General features: G+C 48.7%; 1 protein-coding gene across 6 annotated transcripts in view; it reads left to right on the forward strand.

The window, feature by feature from the left end:
• The first annotated feature begins 401 nt into the window (after window positions 1-401).
• Window positions 402-25,666, forward strand: part of ADGRB1 (adhesion G protein-coupled receptor B1) — a 380,951-nt gene continuing 355,686 nt past the window's right edge. For 2 of the 6 annotated variants that reach the window (XM_024102700.3, XM_065586325.1), the window contains exon 1: window positions 402-789. The gene's annotated coding sequence lies outside the window, so the exon portion shown is untranslated. Of the gene's footprint in view, window positions 790-896; window positions 1,032-25,666 lie in introns of those variants that run through there. The other 4 variants (XM_065586324.1, XM_065586327.1, XM_065586326.1 and 1 more) reach the window with 4 other exon arrangements.

Raw genomic sequence — 25,666 nt, forward strand, 5'->3', positions numbered from 1 at the left:
CGCTGCTGCTGTGGCTGCAATCTCCCCGGGAGCGGGAGCGGGTGTGTGTGTGTGTGATATTACCTCCCCGGACTCCTCACCACGGTGACACTTGAATTTGGTGATTTATGTGTAATCAACAGCACAAGCACTAACCACCACTGCCCCCCCCCCCTTCACCTCCCTGCTCCCCCGAGCAAAGTTCTCCGGAGAAGCTGGCTGCCCGGTTCTCAGCGCTCCCTTGGCTCCTGCAGCTCCCTGTCCGTCTCTAGCCGGGCCGGGGGAGCATGCCCCGTGCCAGAATGTGCCCGAGGAGGGGCTCGGTCTATAGCCGCCTGTTCCAGAGCTCGCTGTGTGTGTGTTTTATCCCTCCCTCTCTCCTAGCGCTCCCTCCTTCCTCCAGCCCTCCCCCCTCACTCTAATGTGTGATCTGGGAAGCTTATAAAAGCCTGATGTAATCCTTAATGCAGCCCCTGGCTACACAGACTGGATCTAGTTTCACAGAGAGGGAGAGCGAGCGAGCGAGCGGTTCAGAAGTGGGAATTAAAAAGAGGGAAAGAAAAAAAAAAAGCAGACAGACCCCAGTGGATCTTAACCAACGTCTCTTTCCCGGGAAGACCGGTCTCTCTCTGCGCTGGTGGGAAAGCTACCCCGAGCCGTCCTTTCATTTTTTAAAAGAAGACTTGCTTGTCTCGGTGGATCTAATCATTGGCTGGTTTTTAATTGTCTTTTCCCCGCTCTGCTAAGGATTCCTTTATTTATCGCTTTCCGCTTTTCTCTCCCAGCCGCCTTCCTGCAGAGACGCCAAAGGTATTTTTCTTTAAGGTTTTTTTTTTTAAATCAAAGTTAAATATTTTGAATAAAGAAGCGAGTGGGGCAGGGGGGTGAGGGTGGGGGTGGGGGGAGAGGGCGAGCGAGCCAGAGCGCTGCCTCATTCTCCAGGACTTCACACGCTGCCAAATGTTTGTTTGGTTACCCCTGGATTTGTTGGTGGTTTCCATTTGGAATTGGCCAGAAAGGGAGAGCGGGATATAATCTAGAAAGTCCATCAGGTAAGATGCTTCTTTCTTATTGATGGGGGGCCGGGTGGGAAGAAAGCGAGGGGCACTTGCTTGCTGTCCTGCTTTGGATGGAATGTGGGGGGCTTCTCATCATTAGAAGGCAATGAAAAAAGCAGGACCCGAGAATGAGACTCGGAGGTTTCCTTTTGAACCAGACCCGGAGAGCATGTCAACCCATCCTCTCTCTCGGGCACATACTTTCTCCTCCCTTTCGGTTCCAAGCCAAATCTTCCTACCTTCGATTTGAAGTTTTGTAGCTTTTGTAGGCGCGGGTCCGGTCGGTAACACAAACCGGCGCCGTGGAAAATACTGGTGCGCCTAGAAAAAGCGCAGGCATGCACGCGCAGCCCGGGGAAACGAACCAAGTAGGGATGCTTTTGGGGAGGAGGGGGGAAGGATATGAAAGCAAACCGATGGGGGGGGGGGAGAGGAAGAAAGAAGAGGAAACTAGCACCCTCCAAAGATTGCCCCCGTGCTGCAAAGCCAACGTGGTCTAAACTGCACAGTGGCATGGGGCTAACTGTTGTTGAGAGGCAGATTTCAGGCGGACATGCCCTAGACTGTGTTTAGTCTGCGAGGTGGGAAAACAAAGTGTGTGATGGAATCGCAGTTGTGTTTACTTACAGCGGGAGTGACTTGCCTTTCCTCCCCAGCCTCCATCTCGTCCTCTCTCTCCAGGGGAGTTTTGGTAGCCATCCGTCCCTTCCTTTTTGGTGTTGTTTATTACCAGCGCACCGCTGCAGGCAATCATTTGAAAAGGCGCAAACCTTTACTATCTCTCTCCATCTCTTGCCTCCCCGCTCCACCCCATCAACACTTTGTCTCACATCTTAGAAAACGATCCTTTAACATAGGTGCAGATCAACACCCCCCCCACACACACACACAGTTCCTAGTGCTGCTGGAGATATGGCCCGTTCAGTATTTTTAAAACCCAGGCATGAATTAGCTAGCACTGTGGAAAAAAAGAAGACTCCCTCAGGGATGCTTAATTACAGGGCACCTTGTTCCAAATCACCCTGTGTGGCACTGGACAGCAGAATTTGTCGGTCTTTCCCTCTCCCCGTCCACCTCTTCCTTTTTAAAATATATTTCACTGCGTGCCATTCTATGTAGATGATATGATGGAGGTGATCAACGTACACTCCAGCCTTCACATACAGATATTTCAGCCAGGGCTCTTAGGAGGCTGTTAGGAAACAGAAAGCAGAGGATTAATATACATTTTCCCACCAATGTCCAACCGGATTCTGTCCAAGCAGCGGATACAAAGAGGCAGGAGCCTGTCACGGGTTTTCAATAAACTCAGCAAGGTAGCTGGTACTTTTTTATTTACTGGAGCGCAGGGCGGCAAATGTATGACTCATGCAGGGTACCACTGCCCAGTTCATGCAAATAATCCAAATGAATTAATTGCACCGAGGAATGTGACTATCAAGGCAAAGGGCAGAATAAAAACAAATAACAGAACAGCTCCAACTCTGGCGAGGATCTTGCTAAGCTCAGGTTCAAATTCTCTAGAAATATATATCTGGAAAGGTTCAGCGCAGTTGATATGACTGGTGACAGGGACGAGCAAAACCCACCTGGCCCAGATGCTAAAACCTGCCTGTGCGATTTTCAGCCCCTGAAATGCAAATGATCTCTGGAAGAAACACCTTGGGAAGGATGCTGTCATTGGACAAACAGGCGGACATTTGGAAGCACTTCGTGCCTGGTAAATGGGTCTCCCCCTTCCTTTCCCTCTCCCTTTACCTGTTGATTATTTATTTATTTGATCTCAAACCACAGTTGCAGCGTTATTAAATTACCCCGGGCAGGCGGTGGAGTTGAGTCGAGCGACTTTAATAAGGACAGAGTAACGAGGGAATATAGGGTTTGGCTATTGCGAACAGCAAATAGATCAGCTGAGAGATGAGCTTGGAAGCTGCATAAATGCGGGATTGGTGGGGTGGGAGGCAGCCTGGGGATGTAATGGAAACGACCCCCTCCCCCGTCAAATGTATATGACATTGATTCCAAATTCACCCCGGTCCTGCCGTTCTTACGCCTTCGATCTCCGCTCTCGGGACCCACTCCCCATCGACGCCCCAGGGAGTTTATTTGATCCAATGCCTATAACTGCTTTGCTTCGGAGGCTGCTGAAAATCGCAGCGGCGGTAGATGAGGGCAGCTGGGAAGGGGTGTGTCGATCCGAAGGGGGCACGTTTTTTATAATCCTTTTTTTTTGGGGGGGGGGGGGGAGAAGGAGGATGGGTGAAATGCTTTAAAAATCCAGACCGCTCCCACTGAGGGGTAGCTTCCCAGCTGGAAAGAGACTGGCTGTCCTTTGCTCCGGGAGCGGGGCTGCTGGAGGAGATCTCATTTCACTTTCTAATCAAGGAGCAGGGATTATTTCCCCCCTGCTCTGTGGAGCTCTTCCATCCCGAGTTATCCCGGGGTCAGTGCGCATTATGCCTCCCGAACTCACTTCACTGCGGAGGACGCACTAGAAAGGGCTGAAGTCAAGCAGAGGGTGGGGTGGGGGGACTCCTGGCGCCTGGCCCTTGGCAAATCACCCGCAGTTGAGCACTACCTGGGAAATGGAAATCTATGATCCTTTGCAGAATTACAGATCTGCGAGCCTGCCCTTCCCCAGCCAGCCCCCTGGCAGGTTTTCAACAAGGAGATTTGAGTCCTCTGGGCTTGTGAGCACCATTCGGGTTGACATGCTCTGCACTCTTCAAATGGATGTTCAGGGCTAGAGGAAAACTGATGGCTGGATGCATAGCCGGTACCAGTGAAGGCTGAAGTGCCATGGTTATATATATCTGTGTATGGCTGTACGTGATTAAGGGCGGTAGCAAATCTTCATAGCGCCACTGTGAGGTAGATGAATATTACCCCCCTCCCCCTTGATTTATAAACATGGGGAAACTGAGGCAGAGAGGGTAAATGAGTCGTCAGGGATCTGCGTTCCCCAGGCGCGTCTGCCCCTCTGATTGGAGGGGGAGAGAGGGGTCCCAGTCCGCTCTTAGAGCTAAAGGCACTTGCCAGGAGCGACCCGCGAGAAAGAGAGAAGCCACCTGCTTTGTGACTCGCTTCCTTTGGTCTCAGGAGGGACACGCAGCTGGGAGTCCATCATCTAAGCTTGAGATGAACTGCAAGGCGCCGCTTTGTCTGCCTCCCCCTCTCCTTCCTATGGTTACTTGTCCCACCTCTGCAAAAGGAGAGGGGTGGTGGGGTTTTTTTTGTATTATGCTAATAACCCAGCCATACCTCCCATTTCTAACCCACTTTAGCAAACCCCATCAGAGATTTACCATGGTCAGGGTTTAGTTTGAGAAGGATTATTACAGTCTCCTGCATTTAATACCGCACAGCTCCAGATAAACGGAGTGTGTGTGTGTGTGTGTGTGTATAGGTAGGGGGGAGGGGAAGTGGCTGTGTAGATCCATTTTTTTGTTCTTTCTTGTTGCAAAGGACAGTGAGCCACAATCGTCCTTGATGTAACTCGGCTGACTTCAGTGGATTTACACTTGGGGTGGATTTGGCCCTGGATCGTCTTGGTGTCTTTTGGGCTGGATGTAGCTATTTTTGATGACACAGAGTGACAGAGAGATGGCGCTAGCTGCTCAGTTATACTCCACCTGGGGTCCAAGTCTCATTTTTTTAAAAGTTAAATACCACGAAAGAATTGGCTTCTTTTCCTGCACTTTCAAAAAGCAGAGAAAGATGATGATGATAGCTGGAAAGGCAATAAGTAAGTCTTCCAAACCGCCAGCGAGAGAGACAATATCAAAGGCGATTTAATTTTTTCCCTTCTGTCTATAAAATATTTCCTTCCCAATCCAGAGATTTTCTTGATGCTGTTTAATCAACCGCTGCTCCCCCTCCGGCGTTGCCTGGGTTTGAACATCAGCTTGTAAAACAGAGAATCTGTTCTGATTCTTCTCCACGGTGAAGCGATGCTGTCTGAATGAAATCGCTCTCTGTATGTAGAACTGGCTGTGCATAGATTTCATATCCAAGCCAATTTAAGTGGGCACGTGTCTGCCCTTTGCCATGGGTTGTGTGTTTGCTGTCTCCTTACACTTTCTGATGTCTGATATTAAGATGCTACCTATGAAATGGGAAGCCTGCGGTCAGATGGTGGGGGGTAAGGAGGGAAGCATGTTTTAAGTCCACTCTTGCAGAGGCTTACTCACTTGAGTCACTTTACTCACCTAAGCACTCCAGTTACTCATGGGCATGAGTGTTTTGCAGGAATCCGGTGCTTATTTTCTTCATGGGGGATGGATGCTGCACTTTCACACAGGTAGGGAAAGCAAAGCTAAAATCAAATGTATTTTCCCCCCTAAGAAATGCAGGTGTTTTCAGGGTTGTTTTTTGTCCTTAGTGTGCAAATGAATTCACCTTCTAATGAGCCCAGTCTATGAAGGCTGAAGTGGGTCTGTTATGAAATACCTGCCTGCCTCTCCGTTTTCGCGGACAAGCCTGTGCCCACCTGTTGCTAGGTATAGGAATGGCTAATTAATTACCTGCAGAAAATCTGCAGTGGTAAACAAATGAATCAAAGCTCGGTTTTGAGTCTGAGCCTGTGTTTCTTGGGCACTCAAACCTCTCCTGTTTGATCTCCAGGGGGTGTGAAAGAAGTGCAGGGGTTTTGCACACTGGGGGGTGGGTGGGGTCTGACTAGTCCCTTTTTAAAGATACCTTCTCTTAGGAAAACTAAAGTAAACACAGTCCAATGTGGGTCTTAAAAAACAAACCAACACAAAGAAAAAGCTTTGGCATCTGGCCGGGTGATTTGTAGAAAACAGTCTCTATTGATCGTACTGCATTATATGGAACTAGCAGAACATGTCTGCAGACAAAGTGCTGTGTGATATCTGACAGCAGGATGCATCAGCTACCAAGCCCGCCAAATATATATCTATATAAAGCTTTGCTTGTGTCAGCTGGAGAGACCATTTTCTAACCGTTCTGCTCCCAGTGGAAATGTTGCCTTCCATGCTGGTCTGGAGATCCCTCTTGGCAGGGGGTGTTTGGCATGTGGGTGCATGTTTCATTGGGTAGAACAGGTGGCGCTGGAGACTGGGATTGCAGGTTAGTGGGTTAACTGCCAATCTCTACTGTGTGTGCGGTTAATGGGGGGATAAGTTGATGCACACTGGAATGTGGAGTCTAGCTGAAGGCAAGCACAGTGTGCCAGGGGAGGTATCTTTCAAGCTGCCCCTGGACGTTACACCACCAGTAGGATTGGCAGTAGCCCTTGCGGTTCTTGGGCCAGTCCGACATGACTGCAGTCAATTGCATTTTTTTGCCCTTAGCTTCAATGGAAGCAGGATCGTGAGCCACCACCACCCTGGTCTGCAGCACCCCTTGCTCTCCCGGTCCTGGGGCACTACACAGCTCTGGCAACGCCATCACAATTCTGATTGGTAGCATCTTCTACTCTTCCAGTAGTGGATGTCCCAGACACAGCTCTTCCAGTGCACTGCTTAACTGTCTTGCATTAGTCCCTGCTATTCCTGTATGATGCTCCTCCTGCACAGGGCACGCTAACAGTACCAGCACACTTAAGATTGCACGGCGGTCCGGTGGTGCAGAGAAGAATTCATGTAGGGCTAGGCTGAGACCACCAAATGCTCTTCATAGATTCATAGATTCTAGGACTGGAAGGGACCTCGAGAGGTCATCGAGTCCAGTCCCCTGCCCGCATGGCAGGACCAAATACTGTCTAGACCATCCCTGATAGACATTTATCTAACCTACTCTTAAATATCTCCAGAGATGGAGATTCCACAACCTCCCTAGGCAATTTATTCCAGTGTTTAATCCTTCACGTGTCCTTTGAACACAAATCGTTACTGTTCTGTGCTGAGCGAAACCTTGTTATGGGTTGAGTTAAAACCTTGGTCAAACTGATGTGAGAACAGGCCCTTTGTTTAAGATAGGTAAAAGGTATGGCTAAGGGGCTACACCTAAAACAAGATCTAACAGAGTGTGCCCAGTAGCTAGCACCCTGTGGGTGGGGTGGGGGTCCACTGGATATTGTGCTCAGGCGTATGTGGGTATGTGTGAGAGAGAACACATAACAAGTGGGATCAGAGAGAGGCAAGAAAGCCTGTGAGCATGGTGTGACCCTGGGAAAAGCTAGAGAGAGAGCTTTTGGGGCTGTTGGCTAAAGAGGTTTGGGGCTGTAAGCTGGGAAACTGCTCCTTTTGTTCTTGATTCCTTCTGCATTGGGAGAAGCAGGACTCTGTACAGTCCTTGTAAATAAACAAGGTGGTATCAAAGAGAATACCTGACTCCATCAGTTCCCACTTCCAACCTGAACATCCCCAGGCACCTGAAATGTGATTAGGCGCTCAGATCAAAAAAGGAGGCAACATGACGATGGACGGCTGTGTCCAACTCAGTTCTTCCTCCTCTCTAGCAGGTATGCTGTGTGGTAGCTGGCTGCTTAAAAGCACAGTGTGAAGTATACTTGGAATTTTATAAAACACATATAAAAGAGAATTAGAAACAAATGACATCCCTTCAGACACTGTGTCTTGGTCTTGCAAATTACTTACAGATAGTCTGAGGGCAAGGGGTTTTGTATTAGTTTGATTACGTTGAGATAATCTTTCGTGTTGCTCCAGGAAGCCCTCAGAAAATTAAAAAAGAAAGATAATATTTTAAATCAGAGGACTGCTTGATTGGTGACTCCATTTCCCAAAGACACACATCACTGCCTCCTTTATGGAAATTTAAATTGGTTACCTCTGTCGGAGAACATGAGAGATCATTTGCTGATTTTTTTTTTTTTTGGTTGGAGTGAGTTCTCCCCCCCCTTTGTGTTTTCAAAATTAAACCAGAGGGAGGTTTTTTCTTTTTCACTGTCTACCTTCCGTAAAATGCCTTCAGAAGCTTTGATCAGAAAGTGGCCAGCTGACCTGAAATTAGCCATAGAGATCCTGAGCTATGGTATGTATGAAGTCAGGCTGCTGAATTTATGGGGCAGCATGGCATGAAAGATGAAAATACTATTTGGAGGAGGATTAAATACCGAGCTCTTGAGAGGAAATTGTTCTGTTCCCTTCAGCCCACCAATATGAAAATTTGGTGTGACTAGTTTCAACCATTTCCAATAGGACCATACTCGGGGGTGGAACCCCCCCGCCCACATGGTGAGATGTAACATTCCATTGTAGGTGGTATGAAAGTGCTTACTATATGGGCACTGCGCTAACAGCATAAGGAAAACACTGAACCGGTTAGAGTGGAAAGTCTATTCTAGGCAGAGGTCCAGAACCAGGGTGTTGATTTCACTAGAGTTATTCCATGGATGGATTTGGCCCAAGAAGTTGACAGTAGCTCTAAGAACATAAAGTCATAGAGTGTAAGGCCAGAAGGGACCACTGGGTCATCTAGTCTGGCCACCTGTATCTCACAGGCCACCAATCCCACCCAGCACCCACACCCTAAGCCAAGCAACGGAAGTAAGACCAAAGTATTATAGGATACTAGATTATGTGCCACAGACTCCTGCAATGACAGGCAAATGATTAAGTGAGATATATCTAGGTAATCCTGGCAAGTGATCCCAGATGCCGCAGAAGCAGGAGATAAATCCCCAAGGTCACTGACAATTTGACCTGGGGGGAAATTCCTTCCTGACCCCACATATGGCGATCAGATAGACCCCGAGCAAGTGAGCATCAGGATTTTTTTTTTCTGAAATGGTTCTATGTTAAGTTAGAGTTTGGAAGGCATCTCTCATGTCATCTAATTCAGACTCCAGTGATCAGCGTTACACGATTCCTGTCCATGCACGTCTCCCTTCTGTGCACTCATCTGGTCTTGCTCCTGCTGTCAGATTGTCCTTTGCTGACTGGAAATTCATCCTAATTTTCAAGATAAACTCGGCTGTGTGGCATTGTCCATGGCTGATGCCCCTGGCTCCTTATTTTGCTCTTGTTGTTGTCGATAGAGTCCTTTCCATCCCAACAATATGACCCCTTACATGGTTTAGAGACCATTATCATGCTTCCTCCTTTAAATGTCATCACTATGGGAGGCAGTGTGGTCTCCTTGTTTAGAGCACAGGATGGGGAATTGAGAGAGCTGGGTTCTAGTTCCAGGAATGCTACTGACTTTCTCTGTGCAGTTCGGTTGGTCACTTAAGCCTACCATTTCAAAAGCGTCCACTAGCTTTGGGTACCAAGCTTGAGAGTCACACAGGACCTGATGGTCAAAGATGCTGAGCGCCCATTGAAGTCAAATGGCATTGTAGGTCGGCAGAACCTCTGAAAATGAGGTGGCACAGATTGGGAGTCCAAAAATTGAGGTGGTCAAAATCAGTGGATACTTAATTTAGGCTCTGGCCAATCTGTGGATCAGTTTCTCCACCCGTAAAATGGGGGTGGTGGGCTAAATTCTTCCTTGGTATAACTCCATTTACCTTGCTAGAGTCACACCAGGGATGAATTTGTCCAAATGATACTTTTTCACGTTTGAGATCCTCAGATGAAAGGCACCACACTAACACAAAGCATGAATTTACTTTATTACATTAACGTGCATCTCTTCGCCTTTCCTTGTGAGTCCTGTTCTGTCACCCTCTCTCAACCTCTATCATCTTGATACTTTTTTATGAAAGCTAAGGCACTAGGACTGGGCACATTAATGCATGTGCTAGCTGCCCCTCCTCTGACTTCTAGACTGGCCCTGTATAACCCTTTGCATGGTGAAAGCAGTATCACTGGGTAATCATTTGACCCAACTCTATGCATTGGCTGATAGCCCTTTGTCTCTGCAGATGACTCAGGCAGGGGGGATAGGAGTCAGTTTCAAGCTCCCTTATTTAGCAACAGTGTTCTTTCTTTGAAACATACATCCATTGGTTCCTGTCACGTGCATTTCCCTCACCAGCTCAGTATACCTTCCTAAGGAAATTTGTTCTGATGGACTCGCTTGTGTCGAAAGCCCCGTTGATGGATTGATTTACTGCACAGGTTTGTTCGCTATACAAGTCAGTTATTCATTAGATGTTGCCTTCGGGTGCTTGGGATTTATGGTTGTGTTGCTTTAATCAGATATTTGTCGTAGCGGACTTTGCCACCATGCAAAGTTTGAATAAATCGCCATGCACCTGAGCTGACTCTATTTCTGTACCAAGCGTGAGTCTTTTAAGAATATCTGCTGATTCCTGAAATGCCCTGCTAAGTCCATTGCACCATTCCACGCTGATTAGCAATCCCGAACCATTGCATTAGCGCACACAGAGTGCTACCCAGACGTACATTATTGTCCCAAAGATACCTGAGATGCACACTCTTGTCATTTCAGTGATCTTTTTTTTTTTCTCCGTCACCCCACTTAAGCATCTGGAAATGGGAAAGGGAAGCCTGAAAAACCTTTAATCAAGCACCCAGGGGGAAGAGAAATCTGATTTTAAGTAGCTGCACTGATGCCTGGAGCATTAAAGAGCTTGCCCTGCTAATCTTTACTTTTCATATATTGTTCTACAATCAAATCCGTCCTATTGAGCTGAACCGGGGGTTAATTGCTGATGGAAAACTCTTTGTGTCTGTGCTCAGGAAGAAGGGAATGGAGGGAGTGTGTAGCCTTGTGGAGTTCACTGCAAGCTCACCACACGTGGGAGAATGTAGGAGGGCCCCGATTCCCACACACGCCTTTGCCAGTGTAGTAAGACAGGAAGGGGCACACACCGGATCCAGAGATTCACAGGGGGGAAGAATAATCACATTGGACAAATACTTAGACACCAGTTTTGTTTTAGGGCCTATATGGGATGAGGTGTAATTACAGTGATGCTTGCTCCTGTGAAACGGGTGGAACTGAACTTGGTATTAAGGTCTGGGAGGGAATTTTGGCCGAGTGCTCATGAGTTGTTCCTCTGATGCAACCAGTGGGGACAGCGTGTCCATTGGGACACCGTAGCGTAGTCAGCAGGCATTCCAGGACTGTGAAGGCCAGGTCAGATTGAGGGAGACCGTGTTGGGTCCCATGGGGCTTTATTGGCTATGCTGGTCAGTGGGGGAGCTAGATAGCTAGGGAAAACCACCGGTCCAAAAACCTCGAGAGGGGAACCCTGTCTTGGGGTGCTCGCCATCTGCAGTGAGTAATCTCCTCCTGGCTGCTCCAAGGATTAGCTCCATCCAGGTCTGACCTCCCTTCCGTTGCTCATTTACCCTCACCGCAGCCCCTCTGGGACTCAGCGCGCTCCCTCTTTGCAGCTGGGCCCTCCGTCTAGGACGGTCCTTCTGTGTTTCCCTTTCTGGGGTAGCAGAGTCCCACAAGATGAACGGTTCCAGGCGGTCTTCAACTCCACTGCCCTGAGTGTGCCACTTCCCCAGTGGCTGGTAGGGGAACCTGGGCCTCCCTTTGGCTCTGGGTTCCAGCTCAGGGACCCTCATGTCAGCAGCCACGGTCTGCAATGTCCCACCTCGCTGCTGCTGTTTCCCTGAGCCTTTTCGTACTCTGCTTCTCTCAGGCTTCCATACCTTCCTTCAGAGCCTGGACCCCCAGGGTTTCTACTCTCCTGCAAGGATTCCTCCTTTCCCTCTCTAATGCCCAGAGAGTGGCTATCATTTCCCTCACGGCAGCCCTTTCTCGCGGCCAACTTCCTGGCTTTATAGCAGCCACAACTATTCCTTCCAGCTGAGCTCCATCCTCAATCACGGATTCCTCAGGCCACACCTGAGGGGAGTTAGGCAGCCTCTCTGGTTAATCAGCCCCTTCTCAGCCTCATTAACTCTTTCTAGGCGAGTGTGGGGTGAGCCCCCCATCCCAAACCCCTATCTATTTGTTGCCGCCAACTCCTGTCTGTTCCGTGATGTGAGGAACACTGCAGGCATATCCCATTCCAACAGTTTCTTTCTGTGGAGGATGGAATTGGTGGATCTTGGCCCTTCCAAGCTTCTTATGTTTCAGTTAGGTATTTACGTATAGTCTCATTTAATAAACCCTATGGAACAGACACAGTGCTAATCTGTATGCAGGGGACATGCAATCGCCCCCTTAAAAGGACATCTCTTTGTTTTTATGCTTTGGAAGTAGATATTAGGAAAAACTATTTCACTAGGAGGGTGGTGAAACACTGGAATGGGTTACCTAGGGAGGCGGTGGAATCTCCTTCCTTAGAGGTTTTTAAGGCCCGGCTTGACAAAGCCCTGGCTGGGATGATTTAGTTGGGAATTGGTCCTGCTTTGAGCAGGGGGTTGGACTAGATGACCTCTTGAGGTCCCTTCCAACCCTGATATTCTATGATTCTATGATATGACACAACAAGGAATTTAGGCAGCCTTCTCGGAAGAGCAAATGCAGCCCTGTGAGTCTCCAGATTACTAGGGTATTGTGAATTGAAGTGCTGGGCCAACTGGTCACTTACATAGATAGAGCCAGCACCTTGACATAGCGTGGACTTGTGCTGATATACAGCTGTGACAAATGGGGTTATTGCCTGTGCCCATGTCTCCTCCGTGTGGCTGATCTCTGCCCGGATAAGAACCTGTTCTTTACCACTGTTGGAATTACTCCTTTAGCTACAATGGGAGGGGCTTGAGCTGATGGTTCCAGGCTTCATCCCCACTAATGACTGTGGGGACCATATATATATGCAGCTGTGGAGCGTCACCCTCCCACCTTCCCAGGTGTCATTGCTCTAGGCAGCAGAAAGATCTCCCCAGGGGCTCCCTGAGAAGTGCAAGCTAGCATCTCAGCAGAGAAGATGGGCGCAGGAGCACTTCTGTGAAACGAGGCAAACCTTCCAGTCCATTCATCAAAGTGCTTGAAGTTCCAATTTCAAGGCAGGTGACCGGTAATCAGTACTGAGCACAGACAGTTAATCGGTGTCCAGAACATTTTAATAGCTAAAGACAATTAAAAAAAAATTCCTGTATACCTTGTACTGACCCAATGGCTCCTGCCAACTTTTGTGCGTTTCTTAAAATGGTATTGGTTAGCAAGATAGTCCAGAATTTCTGATTCTTAAAATCAAGACACTTCTGCTGTTGGCAGAACAGATGTTTGTGATCTGAAACGTGGCGGGAGGGTGTAGCAGGAGACAGGCCCTGCAAAGAGTTATGGGACATCCCCGTGCAACGTCCATTAGCCTTGGGAGTCAAATAAGCAAATGAAAAGTAAGGCTAAAATATCAGAACGATATCAGAACGTAGCAGTGAGGCGATGATTGCTGTTACGTATGTTTCTAAAGCATCCCTGGTTGCAGTAGCTGGACAAGTGCATGGACTGGCCCCGGGTGCCATGCTGGCTCTAGAAACTTTGAACATGGAAAAATCAGGAGAAGAATGTTAAGGAATATTTGTGGTGAGACCTCTTCCCACGTTTCCAAATAGCTCTGTTCTGCACGCTCGGATGGGTCGTGTTGAGTGACCCAGCTCATCCCGCTGAGGAATACCTGGGTGAAGAGGTAGCTTTTGTATCCAGCCTGGAGATGGCTTAGAGTCCTGGCATGAGTTGCTCCATGGCTCAGGCTCTCCACTGAGAAATCTCTAGTCCTGACAAGGAGCCATGTGGGCTCTGCTGGCTAAGTGTCCTGTTGGGATGCAGCTGCCATGCTGAGCTTCCCAGCTGGGTCCAAGCACGTTAGGGCTGTATGAATGATGACCAGGAGGTCTGTTAGCCATTTAAGCTGACTTGAAGACAACCCTAGGACAGTGGTTTTCAAGCTGGGGTCTGCGGACCTCCTGGGAGTGCCTAAGATTTCCAAAGGGGTCTGCACTTCCATTCAAAGTTTTTAAGGGGTCCACAAATGAAAAAAGGTTGAAAACTGCTGGGCTAGGGAACACAATGTAAGGAAGAATCCTGCATGGACCCTGGTGGGACTGACTAGCCACCAGGTCCGTTCTGTCAGTAACCATTAGAGTTCTGGGAGCGTCTTTCACCGGCTGCAGGCTTTGATCTGCGAGGCTTATTGACCAGGGTTCTATTAGAAGGAAGGAAGTCCGGTGGGTTATCACTTAGATGCCCATCTTCAATCCCTCCCAGTAAAGCTGCAGAACAACCAAACTGGCAGGAGTGGCTCCTGAGAGCGCTGCACGGTTCTGGGTGGAGAGGGCTGCACTGCATGACCTTACAAGACAGCCCAGCGCTGTCCCCGTAACATAGATTCTGCTCACTCTGCATTGGGGCTAAACTCCACCGACGGCGTGTGTCGTCACCTTCTCCTTGAGACCTGCCTCGGGAAAAAACTCAATGGGTCCAGCCATATCTCTCCCTCCATCTAGGTCTTAGACCAGGGGTGGCCAACCTGTGGCTCCAGAGCCGTATGCAGCTCTTCAGGGGTTAATATGTGGCTCCTTACCTAGGCACTGATTCTGGGGCTGGAGCTATAGACGATAACTTTCCAATGTGCTGGGGGGTGCTCACTGCTCAACCCCCTGCTCTGCCCCAAGCCCTGCCCCCACTCCACCCCTTCCCCCAAGGCCCCTGAGCCTGCCATGCCCTCACTCCTTCCCCTTCCCCTCCATAGCCTCCTGCGCGTGTGACACAGCTGATTGTGGTGGGTGGTGGGAGCGGGGAGTAGGCGCTGATTTGTGGGGGCTGCTGGCAGGCGGGAGGCACTGGGGGCTGGGGAGCAGATGGGGGGCTGCTGACGTATTACTGTGGCTCTTTGGCAATGTACATTGCTAAATTCTGGCTCCTTCTCAGGCTCAGGTTGGCCACCCCATCTTAGACTAACCCTGCCCTCGACAGTGGTCATTACCACAAGCTTCAGAGTCCTTGCTCTGCAGTATCAATGCACCTGGCCTGGTTGCGTAATGTTTCACCTGTGATGGAGGAGTCCATTCCCTACTGTGGCTGGCAATCACCGTACACCCTACATGTCTCTCCTGAATTCCTTCGCTGAGCTCTCCTTGGCTATACCAAGCCTAAATAGCCAGGCTAGGCTCAAGGCGCATTTTCCAGGGGCTGTGAGAGGGGAGATTCCACCCCCATCAGCTGCGCCCTAACTAGTGCAGACTTGGGGCATCCCCTTCTTCCCCAGCTCTGTGGGGTTAACAGCTGGTGGATCCACCGGCATCAGCTCTGATCCTGCAGCGTGTGCATTTGGTGGCGCTGCTGCAAGCTGGGGTTCTGCACTTGCAGGGTGTTCAGACACTCAGCCCTGGATCCAGACGCCTGCCTGCCCCTCACCCCATGCAACAGCTCCACCCCGGTTACTGATTGCACAGGGACACTGTGCCCTCCGCCTCTGCTGAAGAGTACCTGGGATGCCAGCCGTTAGCTGGGAGAGGGCTGCAGAATCTCTAGTTCCTTCCCTATAGAAGGACTTGGCTGTACGTTGGGGGCACGACTGGGCACTCGGCAGTTTCTCACTATGGCCCCAGTCTAACCAGCGGCTGTAACAATCTCTGTGCATTGTGCCAGAACAGCAGGCAGGACTATCAGGGAGAGGGAAGGAGTGGGAGGCAAAGGACAGGCGAGTGATTTCCTCTCATTCTGATGCAGAACAATAAGGGGAATGATAATTCAACAAGTGTCGGCGGGAAATGAGACAGCGTTCGCTATTGTTGGTGATTTGCTGATTAGAAGCACAAACGCTTGCAAACAGATGCTATCCACACCCGGAGCACTAGAGCTCGGCTTGACTTCCGGTAGTGCTGTCCTGATGGATGCCACGCCTTGGAGCTAAGGTCTTAGTGGAGATCACAGCAGACAAGAGAGACGCCTGCATCCAGCTCAGGGGACTTGACAACATACAAGCCTCCACTGTGGTTCTTCCTACAAGACCAACTTGGGGGTGCCAGGACCAGGTTGCCTGTGCCTAATACCGGCCTGCAGCCAAGTCGTGGACTCTACTCATTGGGCCAGGACTGTGCTTATTGAGCTTTGCAGCCATTCCACCTTGAATTTTGAGCTTGATGGAGCTCGCAAGCTAACCAGGCTGTGCTTGGTTAGATCTGGGATGAGGCTTCCAGGGAAAATTCCAGGGTACCCCAGGAAATTGTGTGAGTGATACAGTAGCTGGAGCTCCTCTATCTCAGAGCCAGCACTGACCAATGCCCCAGCGTGGGGCCAGGCATATTGCACTGCTAGAGTGGTGTTGTATTTTGAACTGCTCCCCTTGTCAAAGGTCCCAAGATACTTTGGGAGAGAGCAGCTGTATTGGCCATGGCATGAGGCCATATTCCAGTTCAGGTCATTGCATTCTCCTGACCTAAAACTCCCCCAGCAGTTTCAGTTGGATACAGTATTTTGTTTCATGTCCTGTCCTAAAACTGTTGTGCAGAGGGAAATATTGTCTAGTGGTAAAGCACAAAATCAAAAGTAGGGACATTGGTGTGATCTTCCCAACTCTGGCACAGGCTTCCCCGTGTGACCTTGGGAAAGTCACTTAACCTCTCTGTGTCTCATTGGTGAAATAGGGGTTACAACAGTTACCTCACAGGGATAAGACTTTAATGTCTATAAAGCACATTCAGACCCTCAGCTAGAAGATTCAGATTATGTCTATCGCGGTGAGCCATAGAGGTGCTACCCCATTGTGCTAAGCACTGTACGCACAAAGATCTCGCAGTCTAAACTGACAAGACAGGCAAAGAATGAGAGGGGAACCAGAGAGGCAAGACACTTGCCCAAGTAATAATAATGAAGTCTGAAGTCTACCAAGTCTACCAAGGAAAAGCACTATATACAAGTTTCACAATTTCAAAGGTGGCCAGTATCATTATCTCTGTTCCACAGAAACTAAGGCAAAGTGAGTTGCCCCAGGTCACCCAGCGATAGAGCTGGGAATCAAGCCCAGGTGTCCTGAGTCCCAACCCAGCGTCCTGTTCGTTGGACTGTGCTAGTTCTCAAGCAGCCATGGTAGGAAGGTTCTACAGGAGTGCAAATTAGCATTATTTATAATTACTCCTGGGTAGTGTATAACAGCTGCTACGTTCCACTCCAGAAGTGGCTGAATTTCCACATGTAGCGAAGAGATCCCGCTCTACATAAGATTTACAGAACGCAAGCAGCATGATGTGCATGCACCGCTCTAGCATGATTGAGTTGTTAAAACCCAAATCTCCCACCTTCAGTCGCAACCCAAACACCCTGTTTGTTTCCCATTTAATGCCGGCGATTATTAAGGCCCCCTATAGCTTTATTTTAGCGCTAAGCCCTTTTGAAGTTGTTGTTGATTAGACAGTATAATCTGCCTTGGAAGTTATTTGTAGATGGGGGGGAAAAATCAGTCTGGTGCAAATGGCAGCAGTGGGAGGTTGTGAATTAATGATTCTGTTCAGCAAGGTTTTCCAAACGGGGCCTTGTATCCTTCTTGACACACAGGCCATCCTGCCAGTCAGGCACCCTTTCTAGAAGAGTGTATCTCTGTGATAAAACTCCTTGGTAATAGAGACTGGGAGGGCACTGCAGGAGGGGCTTATATGGCTTAAATCGGTGTAAAATTGGCAACACATGGCTCAGGTCACTTGTGTAGTTCCGTCAGTCTGCCCTAAACTGGAGATCTGAGAGGAGGAATATGTTACAGGTAAGCCCCTGCTCTCAGACCTGGGAGATCTGGATTCAGTTGTCCTGCCCTTTGCAGGAGGTCAGGCTAGATGATCACAGTGGTCCCATCTGAACTTGGAATCTCTGAATTTATCTCTGAATTCTTGGCTTTGCTACAGGCATTTAAAAACAAACAACAGGAAGTATTTTTTCACACAACGCACAGTCAACCTGTGGAACTCTTTGCCAGAGGATGTTGTGAAGGCCAAGACTATAAGGAGGTTCAAAAAAGAACTAGATAAATTCATGGAGGATAGGTCCATCAATGGCTATTAGCCAGGATGGGCAGGGATGGTGTCCCTAGCCTTTGTTTGCCAGAAGCTGGGAATGGGTGACAGAGGATGGATCACTTGATCATTACCTGTTCTGTTCATTCCCTCTGGGGCAGCTGGCATTGGCCAGTCAGAAGACAGGATACTGGGCTAGATGGACCTTTGGTCTGACCCAGTCTGGCCGCTCTTATGTTCATTCTGTGTCACCTTGGGCAGTCACTTAATCTCACTGTGACTTAGTTCCTCCTATGAAAACAATGCTAATGATGCTTGCTTTCTCCCACCTTTTGTCTTGTCTTGTGGCAGGAGCTCTCTCTTGCAATATGAGAGCACCCAGCTCTCTGAGGCCTGGCTCTCAGCTGGGGCTTCTCCACATTACTGTCATACAAATAATAATGAGGGCAGAGACAAAATCTGCCTCTGAGTCACTTTGGCTGATGATCAGTGTGTGGGCAGTCCAGTGTAGCCCAAGTGTGGAAATCCACGGGTGGTTTCAGTGCTTGGAGCGGACCAAGAAACTGGTTTTGCTTAGATTTGAATTTTTTTTTATTTTTGCCTTTCAGATGTTATTCATGTGGTCCACCAGAAGCGCAGTATAGCAGTGGTATTGGAGTGTTATGAAACAGCTCATGTAAAGAAACAGAAATTTGTAAAAGCCTCCAAACTGATATTCTTGTCTGGACGTGCCAGGTAGTAGGAGCTGAGTAGGGGAGAAAATCTGCATTGCGTGAGAATAACCACAGTACATTATGCCAGCTGCTCTTTGAAAACAGTGTTCAGACATAGTCCATCCCCTTTCTTGATTTTAAGACGTTCCTGTCTGAGGCTGTGAAAATGGTGAAACATCCGCTGAAAATGTTCTCTTCTGGCCAAAAATAAAGATCTAATCTTTTTAAATCTGGATGACTCCAAATGAGTTCGGACAAATTCCATATGATTCTATGGGCTGCTGTGGTGCGTAGAGGCACCGATCCAGGGAACTGTACAATCACTTATTTTTGTAATTTTTTTAATCTTCACTTTTTTTTCCAGGTGTGAATCTATTGCTGGTGAAAGATGCCAGAGTCTCTGAAGACTCTGCTTAACCCCTGCCATTGACTTGCTGGACCAGTTCTTCGGCTGGTATACACCCGTATCGCTCTGTTGAAGTTAGTGGAACTGGACTGATGTGCACCAGCTGGAGACCTGGCCTGTGTCACGTAGCCTAAGCCGCACAGCACACACCTCTGTAATGGAAGCTGCCCCATACAAGTCTCACTCACCCCTGCTGGTGGGAGTGTAGTGTAGTCTCCAGGGACCATTGAGTCCTTCGTCTCTCTGCCGAGACTGCTAACATTGGGGACAATTAGAACCAGTGATGGTGGTGCTGTTAGTGCGGGGAGAGCTGCCCTGAGAGTTATGACCCATTGCACATGAGGGGCACTGCTGACCAGAGGCCTGAGCTGACTCTGTGCTCTAGGGGTGCACAGCATGATGTCCAACCTGAGCCATTAACTTACCGTCTTAACTACTCTACTTATTTCCCAACTCACAAAAAACCTGCCAGAGGTGGGGAAGGGGCAATCCAGAGGGTCTTTCTCCCAAACAATATGGTTTTTGCGCCTGTCTCCTTTCCCCTGCCTGGGATGCACCTGATATGGTGCATCGGAGTTGGGGGCTGAGCAGGGGTTGCTAGAAAGAGGCAGTGCAGTCTGGCCTAGTGGGTAGAACCCACCAAGAGTCAGGAGACCCGGGTTCTCTTTTCTGCCTGGAATAGGCATGTTTGGTGAGTGGCCTTGGGCAAGTCACATCCACTTTCTGTGCCTCAGTTTCCCCTCCCACTCCTCTTGTCTATTTTGATTTTAAACTCGGGGACAGGTGAAGTCTCTCCCTTTGTGGTTATATATTGCCTACGACAGGGCAGCCCTGGTATCAGCAGTGCTACTGTTAGACAAAGAATAATCAACAGTGAGTGTGGCTGAAAAGGGCCAAACCAGAACAGAGAGTCTGTAATAGCCTATCGTCTGGGTACCAAGAGCTAGAGGTAATATTCCAAGAACACCTCGTGGGGTGCTGCCTGGCAGATCAGCTGGAATCTGCCAAATAGTGATCTATCTAGTGTAAGGGATGTGCATTTGGCAACTTGCCCCAGTGCTAGTTTAGTACAGGATGCCGCATTATTGCGTGTGAAATCTCTGATGCAAGTCTTGGCCAAGAGAGCACGTACGCCTGGATTGAGTCTCACCAGTGGATGGGGCACATGGCTAGCAGGGTGAAGTCCACTGAAGGAGATGGGTACTAGCTTTGGAGAAAACGCAGTGCATGACAGTACTCCCTTTGTCCAAGCTTGGAATGATTTGCTTTGGCTGGAAAGGGTCTTCTTGCTCCTGCCTTTTAACCATTTCTAAGCAGCAAAGAGGGAAACGGAATTGCCTACGCGTCTGTTTAATCTATAGTGCAGGGGCTGATTTTATTATTCCCCATTGTACTGACTGGAGTACATAAAGGCTGGATTTGACCCTGTGTTTATTATGTTCCACTGGGTTACTTGGAGCCTTGCATTTCATTCTCCTTTAGGCATGCGGTCTTGTATCCATCAGTCCGGGCTTATAGTACATCTGAGCAGAGTGGAGTCCTCTGCTTGATTCTGGTGTCCTGACTGGATTCTGATGCTGGTAATTGTATTCTGCTGACCCGAGGAACTGAGACCGTTATTCTTCACATCCCCTCCTTAAAACGCTGGCACTGTGTTACTGGCACAGAATGCCACCCCAGAGGTGACCTTCTCAGCAGTTGGTGAGTCACTCCCATCAGAAAGAGTCTGCTTGTTCTGGATGAAAGTTGGTCTGTAAAAATAAGAGGCTAGATCCTTGGGTCCTTGATGACTCCTTTGAGCTGCTCTAGGAGCGCAAAGGAACCTTAAAATGGTTTATCCAGCTACCTGGGTGTCTCCTTCCCTAGCCCTTGAGTAGGGTTCTTTCCACAGGCAAAAGGATAATCCTAGTTCTTCTGGCTGCCAGAATGGCCCCTGGGAACAATGGGCAGCCAGCTACATCTTAGGCCAGTCCCAGTCCCAGGGACCCACAAAGAGACTATTAAAAAAAAGTTTTGGACCTTTCTGCTTCTGGTTCTGTGCAGAGTGCAGCTCAGCTGGACTGGAGGATCCTGGCCCGAAGTATTATAAATAATAATACCTAGCTCTTATGTAGGACTTGAAATCTACTGATGAAAAAGGGCTTTACAAAGGAGCTCAGTATCATTATTCCCATTTTACAGATGGGGAAACTGAGGCATAGAGAAGTAGTGACTGGCCCAAGTCCAGTGGCAGAGCTGCAAATGGAACCCAAGTCTCCTGAGTCTAAATCCAGTGCCCTACCCATTAGGCCACACTGCCTAGAATAGTAAGTTAATATTGGTGATGATCTTTGATAAGGTAAAAGATCAAATTGGGAAGGAAAACATCCTATCTCATTGTAAAAACATGCTACAATTAATGTTTTAGGGGGGAGCGTGGTGGGGTCATCTGACCCATACTGCCTACGGGTCAGTCCTCCCTGTCACATGACATGACCTTTAAGAGTTTTGACTGATCCGATAACAGGGCCTGAGGAGATATGGGAAGAGAGGAAAAGGGTCCCGGGAAGAAGTAGCAGTTAAAAGGAATCCTGTTACTGTATCTTTAAGGGCGTGGAGCCTTGCAGAGGAAGGGGCAGGGCTCCCCCATCTCCCAGCCAATAAGGAAAGAGCTGGGAGAAGGGGCCAGCATAAATACTCCCTCCTCCTGCCTAGAGGGACACATGTCTATAGCTACTGCAGGGAGGAAGCTGGTTCCTAAGGGCCTTGCTTTAACCGGGAGAAGACAGCAGCAGGGGAAGTTCTGCCTGTTGGTCCCTCCCAGCCTGAGGGTAGGAGGACAGCGGAAGGAGAAGCTGGCTAAAGCCCTGAAGCTGTCCTGAACCATAGCCCAGCTCCATGGAGGAGAACTGTGGAAAACTCCTGCCTTAAGGAGGGACAATTGGAAGATAGCCCTGTACGTGCCAGAGAAGGCGAGGGGAGGCTTGTTTGTGTGACATTCAGCCTTTGGGGTTGAATAAACTAGACCCCTGAAAGGGGTGCTGTTTAATATCCAAGTCTCATTGGACTTATTAAAACCCTTACTCAGGGAAACTGAGGCAGAGATGCACTGGTGGTGCTGTACCAGGCTGCCAGGGGTTCTCTAGAGAGGAGGGCCCCCACTACAACAAGTCAGATTCTTTATGTTCCCCCTGAAAAATTGAGGGCATGGAGTTAATTGTAAAGGAAGCGTCGATGCATGGCCTGGGCTGTGATCTAGTTTCATGGAGATACTTATCCGCGGGTTGTCTTTGCTCTAAACCATGGAAGTGTAACAATCAGCCACTTTTATGGCACCGTAGATCACAAGATGAAAAACACATTTAATTCCACAGTAAGGTCACTTTTTAGTTAAAAGGGACAGAATGGGCTTAATTTATAAGCCTCTCTAACTTTATAGTCTATGTTTAGAGTTCTGCCTAGTATTTAGTGCCCAATACAGGTTGTAAAGATTTATTTTTTTTTTCAGATTTGTTGCGTCATGGGGATTCTTATTTTTTTCCCTCTTACCGCCCTCCTTCCCCTCCTCCCCCTGCCTAGCCAAACAATGCATAGATAGATCTGAGGTGTTTTTAAATGCCAGTGAGGACATGACTGGCTGTTTGGGTTATGTCTATGCTGGTGGAACGATGACATACTTGTTGCTGGATGGCTAGAGATGGAATGCTACCTGCTAACCTGCCTAGTTAGAGGGCAGGAGGAAAGAATTGGGGTTAGAAGCGGAAACACGAGACCGTGCGGTTTTATTTGCTGTAGTGTTTTTCGTGTGGACTATATCTTTGTAACAGAAGGGACGCTACTTTCTGTAAAAAAACAGGCAAAGTGGGTTGTCATTTCAGTGAGAACCTCACAAGTGGAGAACCAGCGTTGACAGGGCCAATTTGATCAGAGTGGATGTAGTCCACTCCCAATAATAGATGAGGAGGTGTCAGTTCCAGAAGAGGCAAAGCCCTGTCAATATTGGCTCTCCACTTGTGAGGTAACTCCCTTCTCTTCATGTGTCATTATATAATGCCTGCATCTGTAATTTTCACTCCATGCATCTGAAGAACTGAGGATTTTTACCCATGAAAGCTTATGCCTAAAGAAATCTGTTAGTCTTTAAGGTGCCATTGGACTCCTTGTTGTTTTTTTAGGTTACACTTGGGCATTTTCAGGCTTTCCCCACATCCATGAAGCCCAGAAAAGTGTGTGGGTTTTTTTTGTTTTTGTTTTTTAAATGAAAGCTGAAATTCTTACATAATCACATGACTCCAGAAGCTGGGACATTTTTAAAAAAACACCAGATATTGCAAGACTTAAAATTGTGAGAGTTGGTAATCCCGCTTACTGTAGGAAAAGCAGAACCAAATGAAGTTAGGCCACCAGCATTACACTCCCATACACAAAATGATCAAGAAAACAAGAGGAGGCCACAATAACATTTCCATGGGAGAGCAGAATGTATTTGTGCATCTTTCCTCTATAACAGTCTGCAGGGAACTCTGCCTCTTCTATGGCTGCTGACAGCAGGCTCCTAAAAATGTAAAGGGCCAATTCATAGAAAAGAAAAACCTTCCCGGTATTGTAGCTACATATACACGTGTCTTTGCTGGAAGGGCACTTCATCCCCAACAATAAGAACTGTGAGTGCTCAGCATTTATGAAGATCAGTCTTTCTAGGTGTCTAAATGTGGATTTAGGTGTCTAATTTTAGCAAGTTAGAAAAGATTGGTGCAGGTTTTTAACGTGAGGTTTAAATATGGGGAAGTGGCTACAAAGAATTCCATCTAGATGGGGGAAGTGCAACGGATAGATTAACAGGCCCTGCCTCTGTCTGCAAATACTGGGAAGATGTAAAACCCCAGGAGAGACCATTATTTAGGGGAGTACAAGAGGGTATGACCGGGAGTCGTGGGATGAAATTAAGACCAGGGAATATTGAGGATGACTATTCCTTTAGAGGCAGATCTGCTCAGGTGTGGAAGATCCAGTAACGAGCAAAGCATTGGAAAGCATGCTGAAAGGGGAAGCCTGCAGTGTCAAGGAGGAAGGGAAAGGTAGTCTAACACCTGCTCTGATAGCTCCAATTCCATTGATCAAACACTGAGAGGAGGGTAATGTTGAAGTAGTGGGGTGACTGGAGATGGGGGAGTTGGTGAATAGAAGATGAGCATCGGCTCCTTGATATTGTGGGGCTGAATACTATGTCCAACCCTCAGAGGTTCACCGGAGATCTGTGGACAGGGAGGTGGAGATGCCATCAGAGAGAGAAGGTGGAGACTGACTTGAGAGAGTGAGCAGAGATGTGAGAGCAAGTGGGAAACTGAAGGAGCGGCATGTATGGAGGAGGTAGTGTAGGCGGGTATGAGATCAGAGGGAATGCAAGGACCCAGGTATTGTGGTCAGACCAGAGATTTGTCACAGGCTGGCTGGCTCTTTAAGAGGAATTGGGCCCTGTTTCATTTGTGACTGACCAGGTACCTTCCAGCTGAGACTGAACGAGTGATTATAAAAATCAGCAAGTGGCTCAGTTGAGGGGAGAGCTACTGGAGGGAGGCTGGCTCCGGTGGCAGGACCTGGAGCGCTGGAGAGAGATGCAAGGGGAAAGGCCCCTGGGTGGCTGCAGTCAGCGTTGGTCAGTGGAATCGGTTTCTTTGTCCCAAGTTTGCTGGAATTGGGTTGGTCCCAGGATATGGAAGAGACAAGGTAGGGGAGGCAATGAAAGTTGGTCCAATCAAAGATGTCCCCTCACCTACCTTGGTTTGTTACTTTGTGAGTCTTAGGCCTGGTCTACACTAGGCGTTTATGTCGAAGTTAGCGCCGTTAAATCGAATTAACCCTGCACCCGTCCACACTGCGACGCTATTTAGTTCGACATAGAGGTCTCTTTAATTCGACTTCTGTACTCCTCCCCGACGAGGGGAGTAGCGCTAAATTCGACATGGCCATGTCGAATTAGGCTAGGTGTGGATGGAAATCGACGCTAATAGCTCCGGGAGCTATCCCACAGTGCACCACTCTGTTGACGCTCTGGACAGCAGTGCGAGCTCGGATGCTCTGACCAGCCACACAGGAAAAGCCCCGGGAAAATTTGAATTTGAATTCCTTTTCCTGTCTGGCCAGTTTGAATCTCATTTCCTGTCTGGACATCGTGGCGAGCACAGCAGCACTGGCAACGATGCAGAGCTCTCCAGCAGTGATGGCCGTGCAGTCTGGGAATAGAAAGAGAGCCCCAGCATGGACTGATCGTGAAGTCTTGGATCTCATCGCTGTGTGGGGCGATGAGTCCGTGCTTTCCGAGCTGCGATCCAAAAGAAGGAATGCAAAGATCTACGAGAAGATCTCTAAAGACATGGCAGAGAGAGGATACAGCCGGGATGCAACGCAGTGCCGCGTGAAAATCAAGGAGCTGAGACAAGGCTACCAGAAGACCAAAGAGGCAAACGGACGCTCCGGATCCCATCCCCAGACATCCCGTTTCTACGAGGCACTGCATTCCATCCTCGGTGCTGCCGCCACCACTACCCCACCAGTGACCGTGGACTCTGAGGATGGGATACTGTCCACGGCCGGTTCCTCGGACATGTTAGGGGACGGGGAAGATGAGGAAGGAGATGAGGAGGGCGAGGCAGTCGGCAGCTCTCACAACGCTGATTTCCCCGACAGCCAGGATCTCTTCATCACCCTTACAGAGATCCCCTACGAAGCGTCCCCAGCCGTTACCCCGGACACAGAATCTGGTGAAGGATCAGCCAGTAAGTGTTGTAA

Source organism: Chrysemys picta, chromosome 2, assembly GCF_011386835.1.
Source record: "Chrysemys picta bellii isolate R12L10 chromosome 2, ASM1138683v2, whole genome shotgun sequence".
NCBI lineage: Eukaryota > Metazoa > Chordata > Testudines > Emydidae > Chrysemys > Chrysemys picta.